The sequence below is a fragment of the Hermetia illucens genome, chromosome 3 (assembly GCF_905115235.1).
Source record: "Hermetia illucens chromosome 3, iHerIll2.2.curated.20191125, whole genome shotgun sequence".
NCBI lineage: Eukaryota > Metazoa > Arthropoda > Insecta > Diptera > Stratiomyidae > Hermetia > Hermetia illucens.
In genome coordinates, this window is record NC_051851.1 from 146,359,842 (window position 1) to 146,380,278 (window position 20,437).

At 45.4% G+C, this 20,437-nt stretch overlaps 1 protein-coding gene across 1 annotated transcript in view; it reads left to right on the forward strand.

Annotated features, from left to right (window-relative positions):
* Positions 1-20,437, forward strand: part of LOC119652749 (bromodomain-containing protein DDB_G0270170) — a 196,362-nt gene that overhangs the window by 66,729 nt on the left and 109,196 nt on the right. The window lies entirely within an intron of this gene.

The window sequence follows — 20,437 nt, forward strand, 5'->3', positions numbered from 1 at the left end:
TGTCATCTCAGACGATGAGGAATTCTAGGTCTGCAATACCCGATGTATGGTTGTCTTAAAAGTGTAATGCAGCAATGGATACGTCCAACATTGTTGCAGTTGATAGCCCCTAGGAATCGTAATAATTACAAAGCAAATTGCACGCAAGGAATATTTTGTTCCGGCGAAGATTAATTAAAAACTCATCAATTCTCCACTTAGCAAATCATCGGCTCCAAAGAGAAGGGACGATTAATCAGCAGTCCCAACTTGACTTTCCTGCTTCCTCCCATATGCTAACTTACCCATCCACCTGGATCTCCATGTGCATATGCTCCCAACTAGCCAAGCGAGCTTAATGCTAATGAAGCAGTTTGCTCCGGGATTTATGCGTGGGAATGTATCAGCTTCGCATGACTTGGTCGCAGCCGTCACAAGATTGTGGTCCAGTCAAGCATTTCAGTGCGAAGCCTCCCAATGAATAGTCTAAAGGAAACTCCGGGGAGTCTTACATGTCATCATTTCACGATTCTTTGACTTTAAGAGTAGCCAGAGGCAAACTAGAATTGACCAAAAGAATGCGGCAGCCCGTGATGAATTCAGCGGGAAATGGGAAATATGCTGGAGAATGGCGTCTCATTCAAAAGTGCGTTAGATTGTCGCGTTGCAGTGAATGGGGGTAGGTTTCCTTATGTATGGCCTGTTAATGAGGAACAGGAAATTCAGGAATGCAGAAAGGTGAATGGTTATGCGTTGCCATAAGAAGTGGTGACAACGTCCATTAGGGACCTTTGAACTGCAGTTGCATTCTGGTCCTTAATTGACTGGAGAAATTCACAAAACTGATCACTCGCCCCCTCCTTCCCATGCAGTCATAATTGCACATACTCAACGGCAACGAAAAGATTCCTTCTACATAAATCTGGTTTCTCCTCGCAAATGAGCATAAAGTCCACAACAATTCCAACCTTCACCCAATCACCATCAGCCCATCTTCAGCGGACACGGAAAGATCGAAGCAATTCATCTCGATTATCATCATCTCGACAAGACCTAGCCCAATCGCGAACACTTGCAGTTACCTGTAAGGTGTAATAGCAGCCAAGAGTGAAGGCCTCTCGGAAAATTGGCATATTTGGCTCAAGCTTATTCGTGGACAGGCTGAGACGCCAACGAGTCTTGCATGCCACAAAAACTCCTTGTCCAGGTACTGGTTGACTGACTGACAGCGCGATCGCGGCATGCTGGGCTGCCTTAGCCGCGAGACCATACCGAAGATGTCAAATGGGTGCGCAGCCGCTACCGCGCGTTGTTGGTCCAATGCACCGCGATGCACCGTCCCCCGATGCACTTGTGCACTCACTGTAGAGAATGCACCGCGGACCGGCATGCAGGCATACAGGTACATACGTACAGGTTGTTTCTTTTAATGATTTTACCTGAGTTTTTCCAGGGCATTGTTGTTGCTGGCGTTGTTCTTACCATTCTTGTTTTTCCTTGCATCGTTTTTCCCTGAGATTTTCTAATTCTGTTATTGGTTGCGCACGCACGATTTCGTTGTGCACAACATTGAGGAGATATTTAGAAGAAAAGTTTTTGTGTATACAAGTAATATGGATGCGGTTGGCTGTTTGCTCTCCATAACGTGATAGAGAGCGCTGATACCAATGCCTGCACATTGATTTTACACGGTCATGGAATTTTCATTGGAAATAACAACAATCGCAGAACTGATGTAATGCAATGAACTGTTTTTCTCTGACTGCGCCACCAGAAGAAAACCGGCATTGCTTTTTCCGCGGCTGCAGAAAGTTGCTTGCAAGTGACTTTATTATGGAGAAAAGAAAATAATTTTTGCGCTAGTATAATAAGTTGTAATTTAGTTCCTTGAAGTTTCATGGTTTTATGGTCTAGATACGTTACAGGGGGTCTTTGGTTTATTGAAACAAGACCAATGTCTGGGGGCCGCCAGAAGAGCTCAATATTGCATACATAATTGCAGTATTTATCTTAACAATATTATAAAGAAAGCCTTGGAGAGATTGGGGTTTTACCAAAGATCTTTCCTTGTGCATCACTTTTCCAACTCCACTCCTACTCAAGTCATCCAGTTTCATCCACCTTCTTCCAGGAACCCCTTTTTCCTTCAGACATTACTTCATGTGACAGGTTGCAGGAGTGTTTGGGATTCCCACCAGCGAAGCCAATCGCCACTCTCTCCTTCCTCCTTCCACGCGGAACTGCCAAAAAGTCTTGTTGCCTTGCCTAGTTCCACCAGAATCCTTCTTATTACAGACTGTGCACCAGTTTTCCTCTGCCTTCAGCATGCCCCAAACCTAAGACTCTTTGGGTCAGGACAAAAGAAGGCAACTGAAAATGATCCAACCTGAATTGGTACAGATACGTCCTGGACCTACCATACCCTGATGGCGATTGTGTCACTTCAACTTCGAATACGAAGAATCGGTAAGCGCTGCATATAATAGTGTAGAACGAATCACTCCCAACCATAATGCCGGAACTATCCGTGCTAGCGATACGCTGGTATTTGCTGCTTCCTCACGGGCATAATCCACGTGCCCCTTTAAATTGATCTCCTCGTCAATCATCACCGTCAGGTACTTGATAATCTCTGATATGCGAGCGTGACTATAACCCGAATAGAAATCGCGTTCCTCTCATACGCATAGTAATAAAGATCGCCTTTCGACGATTACCTACCTTGTCGTGGTTAGGGAGCTCAGTAAGGAAGATCCTCCAGGAAGCGGGAGGTGACACCTGAAGCCAAGCGGTAACCAAAACCCCAAGCCAAGGTGTGACTACCGTACCGAGGGCTGAATGGTCACAGGGGTTAAGATGTGGCTGTGAACGGTGAACTCTGGGTACCAGGCGACCCAGTTTCAACAAGCCTTGTCTCAGCAAAAAGGGGCTCTGCCGAGATTGACCTACTTTCCCCGATGAAACTGAGACCATGGCAGCCAATTATGAAAAAACAAAAACATAAACCTGTTAAGCAAACACAATTAAACCTCGATCGTGACGATCCAACCCCGAGTGAAGGGGCAACCCTAAGCTCATCGATGGAGAACCTGAGTCTATACTCAGATTCTCCACCTAATCAGGTGGGAACCAATCCAATTGGGACGCAGTCCTTAACAGACGAACCGAAGCAGGCCCCTTTTGTCAGCACTCCTGAGCGCAGGCTCCAATCGGCGCCTCCTGCTGAGGCTAAAGTCTTGCCCATGGGTAAGCACCTGTCCACGGACAGCAAACAGCCTTCGGGCAAACCACCTCCGGGCAAACCGCCTTCGGACAAACCGCTTCCGAGCAAACCGCCTTCGCGCAAACCGCCTCCGGGCAACGCACAACCCAAGAGCTGTGCCAAGGTTGAGGGGGGAAGGAGCGTTCGGGGCATCTGCGGCTAAGGGAAAACTAACGCGACAGTAGCCCTCAGATGATCCAACTCTTCGATAAAAAAGGCAGCAAAGAGGGCTCGGCCGGCAACGACTAGTCCTTCATTTGCAGCCAACGCTATCGAAGCCGATGGATGGGTCCTGTATGACGGCTCTAATCCATCCGACTACGATACTGAGCAGTGCGAACAGCTTAGGAGGAAACTCCTCCTAGCTGTAAGAACTGCACCCGCGCAAGGCATTAAGCTTTGCTTTGAGTCGGTAGGTGTAAACCGTAAAATGTTACGGATAAACTTTGCCGACGAAGATACGAACGAGTGGCTCAGGTAGTACTGCTCCTCCCTCAACGATGTGTGGGAGAGTACACGACTAACCCTGAAAAGGATCTCTGAGCTGCCATCGTTAAAATAGTGCTTCCTCTGGCTTCCAAAAGAAGAGCGGAATCGTACTGGGGTTCTGGAACAACTTGGTGTGCAGAACAACCTCAACACTTCCACCTGGATGCTGCTAGGCAGCGAAACAAGAGAGAGACCGGGAATTCGCTCACTACTGGCTCCCCTCGGACACCACCTTGTCGTGGAGGGGGAGCTTGTGGTAGTTTACTACTACACTAAGAGTGTCCAAAAACACGTGAAGATGGAAACAAAGGATTGTAACCTTCCAAGTGGTAAGAAGTCACAGACTTCGAATCTACCCGTGACTCTGAAAAATCAGGTCGTGGCCGAGGCACGAATTTTGGAGGCCTCACTTATTCATGTTCCCCACGGAGAAATCTGTGGAAGACATGTTCTCCACTTCAATGGAAAACCTACACTCAGTGTCTAGGGCGCGCTCAGCCAAAAAGGATAGTACAGCAACCCCCTTGATGAGAGGAACTGAAAATCTGACTACGGCCGGTCAATCGGTGACACTGTTATCTAACTCTTCTTAAATATGGAGGAGGAAGGCTCGGCAGAAGGTAACTTCAGCCGCAAAGGAGAAGGAACTACAGGCTTGCCTGTCAGAACCTTCTCCTCCGCCTGTACCGGGAAAAACGACTGGTAATGTGGACGCTCCTGGTCTAACGCCGGTATGTGAAAATAGACCCATGCAGCCCAGACTCCGTGAACATGGAAGGGCTTCTAGCCGACGACAACGGAAGGCACTGCGAAAGAAGGCGAAGTCTCTTGGGAATGAGGACATGGATGTTGCTACACCACCAAGTGTGGCGATATCCAGAGAAATCTTACGCTAGAATGCGGAAGTTTCGGTGGAAGGTGAGGACAAGCTGGTAATCCCGGTGAGATCCACACTGAACGCAGCAGACTTTTCAGTTAGCGACGGTTTTCATATTAGACTAAACTTATGGTTGCAAACATTAGAGTCAGTCAAATCAATCTGCAGCTTGCCAAAGCTTCTTCCTATCTACTGGCAGCAAATTTGCAGGACTATCCTAATATATTTCTGATCCATGGGTTCGTTTTAACAAAATCTGTGGTATTGGATCAGTCAAGGAGACTAGGATCTTCTTCGATGAAAGATCCTCAAGACCGGGGGCCTGCATTCTGATGTCGAAATTGTTAGAGACAACCATGCTGAGACAATTCTGTTCCCAGGACCTTATTGCGGTCAACTTACAATACCAGGTGAATGGTAAGAAGAGAAACGTTCTAGTTGCCTCTGCCTACTTACCCTATGATTCTTTGTACCCTCCACCGACGCAAGAACTAAGGGATCTGGTAGTGTATGCAAAATTAAGTGGCCTTGAACTTTTAATAGGTTGTGATGCGAACGATCAGCATATTTATTGGGGCAGTATGCAATCCTAGAGAAGAGAAGCTGTTTGATTTTATCACTTCAGCTGGTCTGATGACCGCGAACGTAGGGTCCGCCCCTACGTTCTTGGGGCCAAGAAGAAGTGAAGTAATTGACCTAACAATCTGCACTTCAAAGTTGTTAGAGTTGATTACACACTGGCGAGTGCTAGACGAGGTCTCACTGTCAGATCAGATATCTAGAATTGAATCTCACTTTTGCGGGCGAACAGTCTGCGGTAGAAAGACGGAACCCTAGGTAGACGGATTGGACAAAGTTCAATGAACTTCTTAAATTGAAAACTCTGAATTGCTCATTTTTAGGGTGCTATGAAGAGGCTTTTCCTATTTCCCGAAGCCAAAGCGTGAAAACGGCTCCTTGGTGGAACCGGGAACTGCAAAAACTCAGCAAATTGATCAGACGACTTCTGAACCGGGCTTGTAAAAGTAATAAAAAACGGAGACTGGTTAAATTTCAGGAACTGACAGCGTGAATATAAGAGGCTCGTTAGGTGTTCAAAACGAGACTTCTTTAGAGCATACTGTGAGGAACTGAAAGGCGAAAGAAAGACTTCATGGCTGTGCAGAGTCCTCAAAAGGGATGGGCCGGCCAAGTTGGATTTTCTTAGAAAACCCGAGTATACTTTCACGAACTCCAGACTGGATTCAATACAGATCCTCCTGGAAGTACACCACCCGGGAGAACGGGTAAGAGAAGTGGGAGTGGAAGAGTTGACGATTCTTGCAACCCCTTCAACACGGAAGTACTGCAAGGGAACTGGAAGACTGCGAAAGCGGTTGTTACCCATGAAAAGGTGAGAGCTGCCATACTGTCCTTTAAACATTTCAAAGCACCTGGCATGGATGGCATCTATCCGGCAATGCTAAAGGAGGGCATGGAGCACTTAGAGCGATCTCTAAGAAATATTTTTCGAGGATGTCTTGCGCTGGGCTACGTGCCTTCCTCTTGGCAAAACGTTAAGGTAGTCTTCATATCGAAACCTGGGAAAAGTGACTATTCTAATCCAAAGAACTTCAGACAGATCAGTTAGACTTGGGTTTGGGTTGGGGAGACTGGTGGAGCACCACATCCGTGGAAATGCACTTCGGTCGCACTCACTTAATGAAAACCAACATGCTTACCAGCGTGGAAAGTCCTGTGAGTGTGCTCTCCATTCTTTGGCCACAAAGACAGAGGATGCAACTTTGAATGGTGAGTACGCGATGGGGGGCGTTCGTGGACATTGAAGAGGCTTTTGACTGTGGGCACCGTGTGTGATGCCGCCAGAGAGCATAGTGTTGATGATGCTTTAATTAAGTGGATCCATGCTATGCTAACGCAGAGATTGCTGTGCGCTGAGGTGGGTGTCGATCGCTATTTGACTGCAAAAGCAACGAAGGGTTCCTCCCAAGGAGGTGTGCTTTCGCCACTTCTGTGGAGTATGCTGATCGACTCACTACTATGCGAACTGCAAAATTTCCCAATACACGCTCAAGCTTATGCTGATGACGTGGCTGTGCTTGCTGTTGTTTGGGATCTTGGAACGGTGTGTAGGAATATAAAACGTGCCGTTGATTTGATAGACAGTTGGTGCCTCACGCATGGTCTTTCAATTAATCCAAATAAAACCACAATGGTTTTATTCACAAAAAGGAGAAAACTGGATGGACTTTGCTCCCTGAGATTAGGGGTACTACCCTTCGACTCTCCGAAGAAGTGAAATATCTGGGAGTCACTCTAGATAAAAAATTTCTTTGGAACAAACATGAAGAAAAAGATGAAACGAGCTCTCACAGCTTATGGGCTGTGCAGATGGACCTTTGCCTCGACATGGGGGCTCAGGCCTCATGTGGTAATGTGGATATACGTTGCCATCATTAGGCCGATGTTCGTATATGCATCCGTAATGTAGTGGGTTAAGGTGAGACAAAAAGGTTTTCACCGTAAACTAGCCGCACTGCAAAGAACTGTGTGTCTGGGTATGACTGGTGCCATGAGCACGACATCCGGCGCAGCTCTGAATGCACTACTCAATTTGCAGCCCCTGGATATATTTATTCAAAACGCTACAATGAGAGCAGCTCATAGACTAATTCGATTAGATCTATGGGAACACACACTGGCGTCCCCGAACCCGATGTTAAGAAGGTTCCAGAAAAATCGGGCTGCCGACTCTACTACGGACTAGGGACCGTCACGTTACAAGTGTCGGCTCCTAAAACCATTGAAGGGGACGTGCAGCCCCCGACATCTTCGTCTGAAGCATAGATGAGGTGCCACATTTTCCAAATAAATTTGCAGCATTGTAAGGCGGCGACTGCACTTACCAGTCGTCGGATCAACAGCTTGACAAACATCTAGTAGCTCTGATGCCGACCGATCATATGGTTTCCAGATTCGTCTTTGAAAAGACATACACTGTTGTAATCACCAAAAGAGAAGAATGGTCGACAAATGGCCATGAGTCTTCTCAGATTACAGACTTAATAGTCTTCACCAACGGGTCAGTCATGGAGGGCGGATCGAGCAGGGGTGTTCTCGGAGAATCCGATTATAGAACTGGCCCGACCCCTCAACACAAATGGCGACCATATTCCGGGCGGAGATATATGCCATTTCATTAGCAGCAGAAGACTGTCTTCAACAAAAACAGAGGAGTCGCACCAGTCGAATCCGTTCCTACAATCGGACGGTATTATCAGCACTAAGCAGCAACGACATATCAAGCCAGTTGGTGTGGAGTTGTCATTAGGTGGTGCTGAAACTTGGCCGACTGAACGAAATATTCCTGATGTTGGTGCCGGGGTACTCTAACATCGCTGGTAATAAGGAAGGAAGGATAGACTGGATCGACAATGGTGGAGCCAGAACCAGCTTTGGAAATTCGACCATCTACTGTCAGGTCTACCCTGAAGGGTGAAATTGCAAGGATTCACGTAGCCGAGTGAAGAAATTTGAACTCTTGCCGACAGGCAAAAATCCTTGTGAAAGAACCTGAGGTCACCAGAGCAGCATTTTTGTTGTCCCTTAAGAAGTGGGACATGAAAACCCTAGTAGGGCTTTCAACGGGACACTGTTCCTTAAACTACTATATGAATAAAATTGGGGTGGAGGTTTCGACTATGTGCAGCCAATGTGAGGAGGAGGAGGAGAGGGCCCTGCACGTTTTATGCAGCTGGCCAGGCTTCTCAGAAGTCAGACAAAGACACTTTGGTAAGGTTTTCTTCAATGAAAAATCTGCACACTCTCTGCCTCTGGAGAATGTTCTCAGATTCGGTAAAGCCTGCGAACGCCGTAAACTAAACTACTGGAATCAAATAAATAAGCATGCACGATATTACTTAGACTTTAGAGAGCACCAAGGAAGACTGATTAGTGCCATTTTGCGAATGTGGAGAATATTGCAGTGCACCTTAATCACAGTTCCGTTGACTCGTTTCTTGATTAACCAAAGTTGGTTTTCAAAACAACAAACGATACAATAAAGAAAGCGGGCAGGAAATACGAAAGGATTTTCTTCTAAAAAACAGGGAAATATTCGGAAGGACAACGTCGGACCAGATTTCTTCCTCTTCCTTCTCCTCACAGTAAAGATTTGACTAAACAGAAGTGTCTCATCTGCATTACAAAGATGCTAGATAGGGTTAGAAGGCCAAGACATCACTACAGGCATATCCTGGACTTTCACACACTATATTTTCTCAGCAGTGCTAGAATAGAGGTTACTTCATCTTGAGTGGTTTCACTTTAGGTTTTTTTGTATAATTTTATAAGAAACTGTCTCCGAAGCACTTGGGATTACAAGGAGAAGGGGGGTTTCCACGAAGCTGAATAGGGAAGAGCATAACCTTCACTTATTTAAAAATACACCATCTTTTCGTATTTTTAGAAGGGCTTTCGAACTGGTGTTTTAGCCTAACTTAAAAGCGATCCAACCTCCCCTTTCTTCCACATGAACGACCACTACTTAAGCAACCATAATTACCTGAATAGCGCGCGGTCATGCAAAATAGTATTATTCCAACTTTGCTATTTTCGTCTCCCAGTTATTTTCCCATCCAACGTATCCAAATCAATGGATAAGATACATCCATTAACACTCTCCGGTTAAATTGACTTTAATTCACTACCAACAGACCGTCCGCCATGACAATTGATCCCGGAGAGTCGTAACCTTTAGCCGCAAGTATCATTTACCTTTACAATTATTTAGTATTCGTCACAGCATTCACATAGCTCTCGGCACAATCGTCATCTTCGACTTGGGACTGTAGCCGTATAAATTCAGCAACAAAGTACGTCAGCCATTGCTGTTCGCTTCCAGCTCCTATATTAGTACCCGAAGTGCGAACGTAGTGATTGTTTTGCCGTCACCTTGCATACCTTTGAGAAGCTTCGCACCAGGGAAGGTTACACGATGAGAAAATATTGATGACGGCGACTCATTTACCATTATCGGCTTTTCTTTGCTCTTTAATTATTCCCCCCGGTATTCATTGAATGTAACGAATACATATCGGGATCCGCGGCATTTAACTCCGGTGCTACGGAGGTTACTTTTGGGAACTGAGTTCGGCCGAGTGCGGGAACTTCTTCAATAATGGCCGTAGGAGGGAAGTTCTAGAAATCTTGAAAGCTATGCACCTGAAAGCAATGATTTAGGCCGGAGTTCATACTTAACCTCGGGAATTATAAAACAGGTCTAGAGGCTTTCGTAACCACCTCACTCAGTGTTCAAGGTGATCCAATCGAATCATAACTTCGCTTTTTGGCGCCAAGCCTGCAATGATTGGACCACAATTAAGGTCTATCTTGCGAATTCGACCCCTAACTTGCAAATCATTGTGAGAAAACCAATATTGGTCATACTGCGAGCCTTTAGGTTCACAGACCACCCAAAGACCATGATTTGGTCCAATTTCAATCACAAAAAAAACTCTCGAGCATTCCAAATTCATAACAATATCGGCTCGAACTCTCCAAGTCAAAGGTAGCTGAACTCAAAATTGTTCCGATCAATCATAATCATGAACACCAGTTGAAATTATCTGCCCCGCAGCACCACTACATCCGTAGAACCTGGTGCTTCCTCCTCGCAGATATACTCGATTCCGTGCATTTCTTCGCGAGGTCTTCAACTTTCTGTGACCCCTTCCACCAGAAGTATCTTCCGCACTCGCGTTGCACTGCACTACATGACCGTCAGTAATAACAGTAAGCACCTTCCTACCAACATTTAAAGATACTTATTAGCCCGAGTTGTGGCGTATGCGTTTTCTTATTCCTAATCAATTTGCAAGAGTCTGGTCGCATCTTTTGACCAAGTCATGCTGTGCCTAGAGTTTGCACACGTCTAATGCCACGTTCTGGCCACAGGTGAGGTGAGGAAGTGAATATGGATTTTAGATACGTTTTATAGTACGCCCTGAGCAGATAAGTATTGTAAATATGCTTGGGCCGATTAGCTGAGGTAGAAAGGTGAGTGAAGAACAGAAATATCTATCCGTTGGTATAGGCTCACTCAATCGAATGAAGGGAATTGTATTCCAGGTGGAAAATGCCGCATAAATGCATTTTAATCTTAGCAATTGAGACTATGATTGTTGAGCTGTGAATCGTAGGAGAGTGACGGGTTAGAATCTTTTTGCAAAGAAGGATTTCTTGAAGAAAATCAACGGGAAATAAATCCAAAGATATTAAACGGAGATGAGCACCATCCTCAGAGTTTCTATGGTAGATGAATGCTCTAATGTACCATCGTGTCTGCATAAGAGCCGGGATAAGGACTTACATATATTGCTCGGTTTGGTTCAGCGACAAACCCCCATCTATCTCTCCTTTCGGGAGCTCAGATAGTTCGTCCAGATTTGGCTCATCTTACGGAATGATTATATCTCCTCATTATATTTAGGAAAAAACCCAAGTGTCATGAAACGTCAAAGTAAAAAAATTGTCTCCTTTTTTCTCAACCTGAGGCAAGTCCTTTCTTCTTAAGACCCTATGGCCTAGAGAATCAAATTAACTGCCTATTTCAAACCGGAGCATCTGAGAAACCAGGTGACATTATGACTTGCTTAAGGGTTAAGAATACACTCAAGGTGTTCCATGCTTGTCGTAAAAAGCAAGTAAAAGAGAGCTATCGAAAACCGATTATGATTGTTTTCTGGATCCTCGGCAAAGATAGCGAAGGTCCCCAGAATGCTCCCTTTCTCCAACTTCAGCGAGAATTTCGGCGATATAAGCTAAGACTAAGCGAAGTAACATGGAGGAACTCTGCAGAGTACTCTTCTCCTTCTTGCCGCTTCCTCAAGGTGACCTTGTGATCGTGATAGGTAACCTGAATACCAAGGTGAGCTCTGATAACACCTTGCTCGAATATGTGATGGGAAAACACGGTTTTGACAGACGTAATGATAATGGTGGGAGGTCCGTGGATTTCTGCAGCTCCACCGACTCTTCATCAGTGACACATTTTCCGAACCTCGCTTACCATAAAGTCAGTTGGGTTTCAACTGACCGACACCGTACGACCAACCAGATTGATAACTTTACGATCAGCAGTAGATTTAGGAGTTTTCTCCTAAATGTGTGTAACAAGAGAGCTGCTGACAATGACTTCGAATGGGATCACCTGATGGTGGCTTATGTTCGCTTGGTTGTTGCGTCCGCCACTTCTCGCGGAGTTGAAAACTGCAACCCCCGCAGTGCAGCATCGATGATTGAATGATTCAGCTGTCACTCGACACTGGAAGAACTATCTTGCTGATCAGACAGAAGACAAACTGAGTAACCCGCCTGAGAATATCGATGAACATTGGGCCGTCACCAAAAATACTCATTTCTTGGGTGTTACACAAGTCGTGGGCCACTTTCAAAAGGGACGTCATAAGACCTGGATGAGTACCGAATCGCGCAAACGATGGAAGGAATTACTTGAAGACTCTATTGACCGCTGCTAGTGGCGGTGGGCGTGACATGCTCGAACTCCGACACCGTGCGAAATCCCTGGAAATTCAAAATTTTCTATTACGCTGGTCAGGGAAGCGGAAGATGCCGCAGAACGCAATGATTTCAGATCCGTACACCACATCACGAAGGAACATGCATGTGGTCACGAATCTTCCGATAGTCCTGTGAAGGACGTTAACAGTCGAATCCATCCACGATCACGAGCAGTCGAAGAAGGGGAAAGAACACTTCAATACGGTTCTTAACTGTATTATATCCGGGGAAATTCCGCCTCTTGTGGATGAAATGGTTAAACACCGTTACTTACCAATACGAACTGTTCCTTCAAGTTGAAGTCAAATCATCTTGGCTATCAATGCACTACAACGAAGTGAAGCCGCTGGGCTTGACAGTCTCTCCGCACAGTTATTTACTGCAGATCTGCTGGTTCCACTCGTATGGACCCCCGAGCAATCCGAAAGCTTTTCCAGAGGGTGGAAGAAAGGGATGATGCTTAAGAAGGGAACGCGTTTTGGATGTGACAATTGGAGGAGTATCTGCCGTCCCTTCCGTCGCAAAACTAATAGCTACAATAGTCCTAGAACACATCAAAGAACATCTTTGAAATTTGATCGACAGAAAGCAAGCTGGTTTCCGCTCCGGATCCTTCTACACTGACCACATCAATAGCCATTTTGAAACAATGGGCACAGTTCAAATCTTCACTTTACTATTCATCGATTTCGCAGAGGCGTTAATAGGGAGTGTATCTGGAGTACTCTACGCAGGAGGGGCATTCCGGAGAAACTAGTATCTAATATCAGAGCATATATCTTTTCTTTTTCTTCAGCATTTGTCTCGTTCACAAGCGGGGTCGGCTCGGCGTGATCGGTTTTGCCACTTTATTCTATCAAATGCCTGATCTGGGTGCAATCTCGAGGCTTTTAAATCCCCATCCAGTGTATCAAACCACCGTTGTTTCGGCCTGCCTATTGGTCGTTTACCATCGACTTCGATGTTCAGACCAATCTTGGCAAGTGAATTCTCATTAACACGAATTCGATGACGTCTCTCTCGCAATTTTTCCACGATCAGTGCAACCCCATAACGATCACGGATATCCTCATTTCGGATGTGATCAAAATGTGTCACGCCACTAGTCCAATGCAACATCTTCGTCTCCATTATCGCAAGATGCCGTTCATTGTCTTTTATAGTCGGCCAACACTCAGAACCATAGAAGGTGAAAGGACGGGCGACATTGCGGTAAATTTTAGATTTGAGACGTTCGTTGATACGTCGATCAGAATGAACACCAATCGTGGAACGCCACTTCATCCAGGTTGCTTTAATGCGTGAAGCAAGTTCATAGTGCAGTTCTCCATTGGCTGATAGCGTTCATCCGCGGTATTTAAATCGCTCAGTGCTGAGCAGATCACTGCCGCTGACAGTGATTGTGCCTGTTTCATGGGAATCGATGGTTATATATCAGAGCGACATATGATGGTGCAAAATGTCACGTGCTATATCGAGGTAAAATCTCAGAGAAATTTGAGGTCGGAAGCTAATTTCACCAGGGTTGCATCTTGTCACTGATACAATTTTTTCTTGCTATTAGTGACGTTCTTCATGCTACCTTTTCCAGAGGACTTGCAAGACCTCAATGGACGATGACATCTCTCTTCAAATGCTTCGACTACGCTCTCTCTATCTCACTGGTTCTCAGTCTGACGAATTTTCTCTACTTGACATCGAAGACGTCGAGAAAGTTTTATATCTGGGAAGTGTGAATTCTACCGACCATAATACTGAACTGGATGTTGCCCGACGCATTAACAGTATTAGATCCGCCTTCGATGTCTTATACAAAATTTGGAAAAAAAACATCAATATTAAGTTGAGGCTGGTCGTCCTAGTGTTCTTGTTTTGTTACTATATAAGAATAGCACCTAGAAAGTGACCACCACTGCCATTCCAAAGCTCCAAACCTTCGTCAACACCTGTCTGCGTCTTATCATCGGAGTTCGCTGGTATGATACTATTTCAAGCAAAGAACTTGGTCGGCGCGCAGACGGGCACACGGGTGACACGCCATGTGATCGGAAGACAAAAGTGGCACTGTATAAGTCAAACATTAAGGAGGGGCGACAAATGCATTGCTGGCTACCCCATGCAATGGAACACACAAACAAATGGGTCGTCCCAAGAGCACTTGGTGCAGAATAGTAGAAGAGGAATACGGGAATCTCGGAAGATCCTGGGGGAGTTGAAATACATTACAGCGAATAGCGAGCGATGGCACGTGAGTGTGTTTGGCAAACAATACCCCACCAAGGGCTGAATACAATCCATAGTTATATATATATATCTTCATGGCAGAAATTAGCATATGCATTCACTGGCAAACGCATTTCTGATGCCAACCCCTCTTTTACCTCGTTCGGTGTTCATCACTACGCGTTCTGAAAAAATATACCTCTCATTACCAAGTACGCTCTTTCTTCTGGAAGAGTGCAAATCTGCGTTATTCCTACAGTGGAAAACATACGTTTTCGGCCTATCGTCTATCACGCACCGAAAAAGTATAATAGTTCACTAGCCTTTTCCTAATATAGACAATGTATTTTACTAATAGGGACACTGGATTTACCTGAAGTAGTGGACTTATGGCATCAAGCGTCCCTACAGTGCAGCAACTGTGAAACGTTATCGTAACCAGAGGTACATAGTACACTCCCAATGCTATTGCATTTAAAATAGGACGAGTTAGCCGAAACTCTTATTGATAGACTACCTGCTTCTTCCATAACAGCGGACAGTTCTTTCCTTGGTGTCTAGAAAAGCCATGAAGCGGTATCAGGAAAGAATTTTCGGACGATTTCAGCTTTTTTTCGAAGGAGACAGAAATTTATAAAAGACATTGGTATAAACACGGAAATGCGTGGTCTTCTTACCCACTAAAACCGCCACCACCCGCTTCGTTCCTCTTCCATCCTACACTCGTAACCACACCTTCCTAATCTCCTCTGCTTCTCTCAGTTCGCACTTTGGGGAATCAGATTAAGTTTCTAATTTGATCCTGTAGAAGTACTCAAGGCATCTTTCATATCCCGAGGACAACTGATATCTCTGCAACCACATCTAGATGACAGGGATCAACCTGTAGGTCCATCGACCCTTTTATAACCATTCCCATCACTGTCGCCGTAAACTTATAGCTCTTTCCCTACCCTATTAAAAATCCCATCATCCTGGCCATGAGCAACCTGTCCAACGCTAACCGTGCGTTAACAGCACTGGTTGCCCTGCGAGAGTATAACTCTACACAATCGAAATGTTCTGCAACCACACTCACCGAATGTTTGAGTACGTCATTATACATAACGTTGCCCAATATGTTAGTTGGCCTACCGCGAACCGATATATCGGGGTTGTCCTAGATCCTAAACTATAGGAAATAGTTTGACACATATCCCTCTCCAACATCGTTCTTACAGTGTATAAAAGGTATATGAATTTATAAAAGGATAGCTCCCTTGGAAGTTTGTCAATTTTAGATATCTCCAATAGCTTCCGCCACTTTCATAATGTAGGAAAGTTTTATTTTGGTATGCGTGCTTCGAACAACTCAGAAAACATGTCCAGTTTAAGCTTCACGATAAAATTAAGGGCCTTGCGCGATATTTCGTCCAGACCAGGAGCTTCATTGTCCTCTAATCTACTGCAGATTTTCAGTAACTCGTCCATAGTTACTGCAAGAGTCGCTTCGCATTCGGAGATCTCTGGAGACAATCATCACCCGCCCCTCCTTTCCCTCTGCCTCAGGAATTCAGTCTTGCATAATTTTCTGATGCTTGATTTGCGCCGATGGACAGCATCTGACCCTCCCCCCACAGCAGCTGAGAAGCATTCCTTGATACTGGATGACTAGTTTATTTCTACGGGCTTCCTATTATTTCTCTACGAATTGGCTCTATCTGCAGTCTTCAAGGCCACTCGGTTAATTCAGCTTATCCAATTCATGATTTTACTAGTCGCATTTTATTGGCGAACATACAGCTTCTTAGCACTGACGCATTGCAAGCTTACATTAAGCCGGGCTAACAAAATTGTCATAAAGGTTTTGAAAACCCATTGTATTCGCAAGCCAACCTGGTCTCCTTCTTACCCTTGGTGGTGCGAATCCCCTGCTCCTGTAGCTGTGGGAATTCATTAGAGGAACCACACGCATATTATTATAGATTGAACTTCTGCACTAAGATCAGAAGGTGAGCTTCTCGCAGCAGACGGTTAAGGCATCTTTATGACAGTCATCATTATACCCTGTGTTTGGCTCTAGATTCGTAATCAATGTTCAAATCCGGGAACTAAAAATTGCTCCTTAAGAGCTTCCTTTAGTTGCACTCAGTTCTCCTCTTCTACCTTTTAATAATGCTCTCATTATCACTCGCTGCGTCTACTCTAAACAGTGCGGAAGCACACTAGCATAGAGGACAGAAATACAAGATGCAGGGCCTCATGGTCTCTACCCGCTAAATCGGCCAATATCCAGAGAACCTTCAGCCGATATAATTTCTAAGTTTAATAAATCTAAAATTTGGACCATACGATCAGATAAACTTCTGGCCAGGAGCAAAAGTGAGATACAATGTGGGAAAACGAAGTGTGTGAGGCTAACACAGGAGCTTTAATCTGGATATCAAGGGAACTTCCAAAATGGTACCGCTGAATTGTTATGTGAAAGTGCCACAGATGTAGTCTTCGACATTTCGGTGGAAGCTAATTTTGTTAACGAATCGTCCGCGTTTAGGCAGATTGAGCCTTTCGGAGACCCATTTTGCCATCATTACTTTGAAGGACCTCTCGATGGATACAGATCTCCTGTTCACTCCTTAATGGAGTATGGTGTATGCACATAGCCTCGTTTCGTTTACTTTCCCTACTGATTTTCAGTGGAACTGTGAAAGAGGAAACTCTTTCTTATAGGGAAAAATGGGCTGTCCTCGGCGCTCTCAGCGATTCTTAGCGGGTCGCTTAGGATACAAGGAGTGGCGTTCCAAGGTGCCGGAGCAAGTACTTCTGACCCCCAAGCTGGCATTATACCTGCATCTTAGGTAATAACGTCGAAAAGGTTTCTTGGTGAAGAGCGAACTGCTAATGACCGATATATGTACGTCGGAATAGACTGGAACTACCCGGACAACTCCTTGCCGACATCAATGGGGTGATATGACCCGGGCTCTGCCAAAATGGTAATCGTAACGAGTATCCTCGGCCTTCGGGACCCTGATTCGGTAGTGTGCATTAGACCGGTATTAGTAGACCGCGTTGCCCCGAGCGAGCGCTGATCTGTCTGTGAGTTCCGGGATCAGCTAAACATAGGTCAGATCACAGCGAACTGGGGTAGGGGCTTTGTCCTCGAGAGTATACCCGTTCCTGATTATTGCAGCCCGCTCCCTTGTACACGATACGCTGGTAAAAAGTTAAATGAAGAATAAAACCGACATAGATGAGAAGACAGTGAGAATGGAGAAAGAGTTGGCTGCATTTGTACGCAGTACGAAAATGCGTCACGCGTCGCAGTGGTCAGTGAAGGACGCAGCAAAGACTGAAATACCCGACAAGACATCGGGATGCGCAAACAAAAAAGAAGACCCACAAAGTGATGCGGCACCTGGGGCGAAGATGCAAATCGGACAGTACCACGCAGCGCTGTTGTTGCGGAAAGAAGCACAATGGAAACTGCCGAAACTAACCAGTTGGCATCGAATATAAGCCGAGAAGGAACGCAGTCGACTGTTCTTGCGAAAGCCGAAGAAGAAAGGGTTATCAAGAAATTCGTGGCAGTCGTGAAGCGCATGCGGTCTGAAGTTCCCTACAGAAAAGCGTCAGCAAAGGCGCGAAAAACGGGCTGATAGAGCTGGAGGAGCTCCTGTATCGAATTTCGTACCACAGGTGGATATGGAGAGCTGCAGAAGGTATACGAAAAGCAGAAACAACCGCGCTCTACGTTGAGAACACCGCAAGCGCCAAACGAATCGCAGATAACCCCTTTGAAGAGTGAACTAAGAAAAAAAAAACGAGGAAGGAGCATTTGAAGGAGACCACACTCAGGTACTTTACAAGGATCAAAAGAAAATGGTGAAGAGGGACAACAGTCAACAACACGTCCTATTGTCAGAAAACCTTCTGCCTAAAATTAATGGGGACACGAGGGGTGCAGCAACAAAAGAAAAGATGAGGAGACGAAGGAGGACTAGACTACCAGTTCTGCTTATTAAACAGACGGAAGGCAACACCTTTTCGGAATCCGTTATAGGATCAACCACGAAAATTGCGGAGCGGAATTGTCTTCCACTCGTAAAGCGAGGGTACATTCTGTGAAGCAGTCAAGGAACTACTGGGCGAGAAAACTATGATTTCTAGCCTAGAACCCACGTGCTTTCTGTAAACCCCAGATCATGACTGCCTCACAGAAAAGAATGAAGTAGAAGGGGTCATCAAGCGCGAATATCCAGAGGTTAATTTTACCTCTGCGAACTTCCCAAGCCAGAAATTCGCTGTGGCGGAAGTACCCAGGCAATGTGCGAATCCAGGTCACCCAACCAAATGTCTAGATTATGGGCACCGTTTGAAGCGCGCCGCAGATGCGGTCAGATGAGCCATAAAGCGAATACCTGCAACGAAAAGTTGCGTTCTATGCAGGGATTTTGGCGTGCCTAATGAGAGCGTTGCGGAAACTACGGTTCGGGACGGTGTCCAGTCTTCAGAGCGGAACTGGAGAGAACTAGGACGTGGTTAATATTATCCGCATCCTACAGATCAATATGCACCAGAGCGCAGCCGCTCGCGAGTTGCTGGCGCAGTTCGCTGCATCGATCAAAGCGGCTCTAGAGCTCATCAGTGGATAGTAGAACAAGGACTCAGCTTCCTGGCACCCCGGTACTGTTGCCACCTGGGTTCGGGACGGTAACCAGCTTAGGGCTGTTTAGGGGTAACTTTTTTCGGTGTCTCTCTAACACGGAAATAGACGACAGGGTATTAAGCTACTGGAATTGGAAACGTTAACTAATACCTGAGGACATTATATACTCCACCCAACAAGCTTCATTCAGTCACGTCGAAGTTCCCAGTTTTAAATGAAGGTCCTCAGCCAGTTGACTGCCGTAGCCTTGTAAGGGTTGAAACGTACTTCCGTCTCTTTTAATTATTACACCTCAGCCAAGGAATAGTAACTTTGTAGAAAACGAGCAGTTGTGCCTACTTTCCCCAGTAAAAAATTGTTAAATTGTTTCCAGCGTGAAAACCAGTAAGCCCACCGGTATAATCGAGGATGAACTAGCGTGGGGGCTAATTAGACAGAACCTATCAAACGAAATATTTATTTGAATAAGGATAGAAATCGAAACCAAGATCTCCACATCTCCAATTCCTCAACCGTACCCTCTTCAACCCCCTTCTCCTCTAGAAAGCAAAAAAAGAGAATGTGCCTATCCAAGGGGCACCTTACCCACAATGTATCAGCTAAAATTGCCATCCGTTTGCCGGCCCCTAACATCGTCCACCAAAACCCAAGTAGAATGGTAGATGTACTGCGTTGTAACAGTGCAATTAGTTAGGTCATTATCTTCCGTGGCTAACATTTTGTGTAAGATATTCATTAGCGTAATTAGCGACGGTTATTTACTGATTCAGTAAAAAATGTGCATGTCTCATATCATTGCGGTCGAGTGAATGCATTCTGCGCTGCATGGACTTGCTGCACGAAGAGTACAATGCGGCAGAATGCATTTTGATAGATAGACAAATGGACGTGGAGAGTAGGCAATGATGGTTAGAGTTGTCGATGTGGAAAGTTTGAAGCTTTCAGGGTAGCTGAGGAATGGAAAATTGAATATGGCAGAGAATTAAGAATTTGTTTCAAACTAGATTGGTAGAAGGAAAGACCTAGGTTATAAGCCACTTAGAAGATGATCTTGTAGGGGTAAATATCACTGAAGGAGAGGTAATTCTTGCTGGGGCCGGAAATCTTCCAGATTCACATTTGGAAACAATGGCTGCAGTAGGTCAACTCTGACAGGTATTAAGGCTATACCTTTCCCATAAAACTCGTAAGGCTGATTTACAACCCTTAATCACTCAGACCCATAGCATTAAATCATCAGCTCCCATGAGGGTCCCCTTCTCTATTGCCCCAATTGATATCAGCCAAGAGTCAACATCCGACCACGTCGAGTCAACTCACTTTGACTCAAATCCAAGACGAATCCAAGCATCTGTTTCGCATGACAGCACAGTTCCTA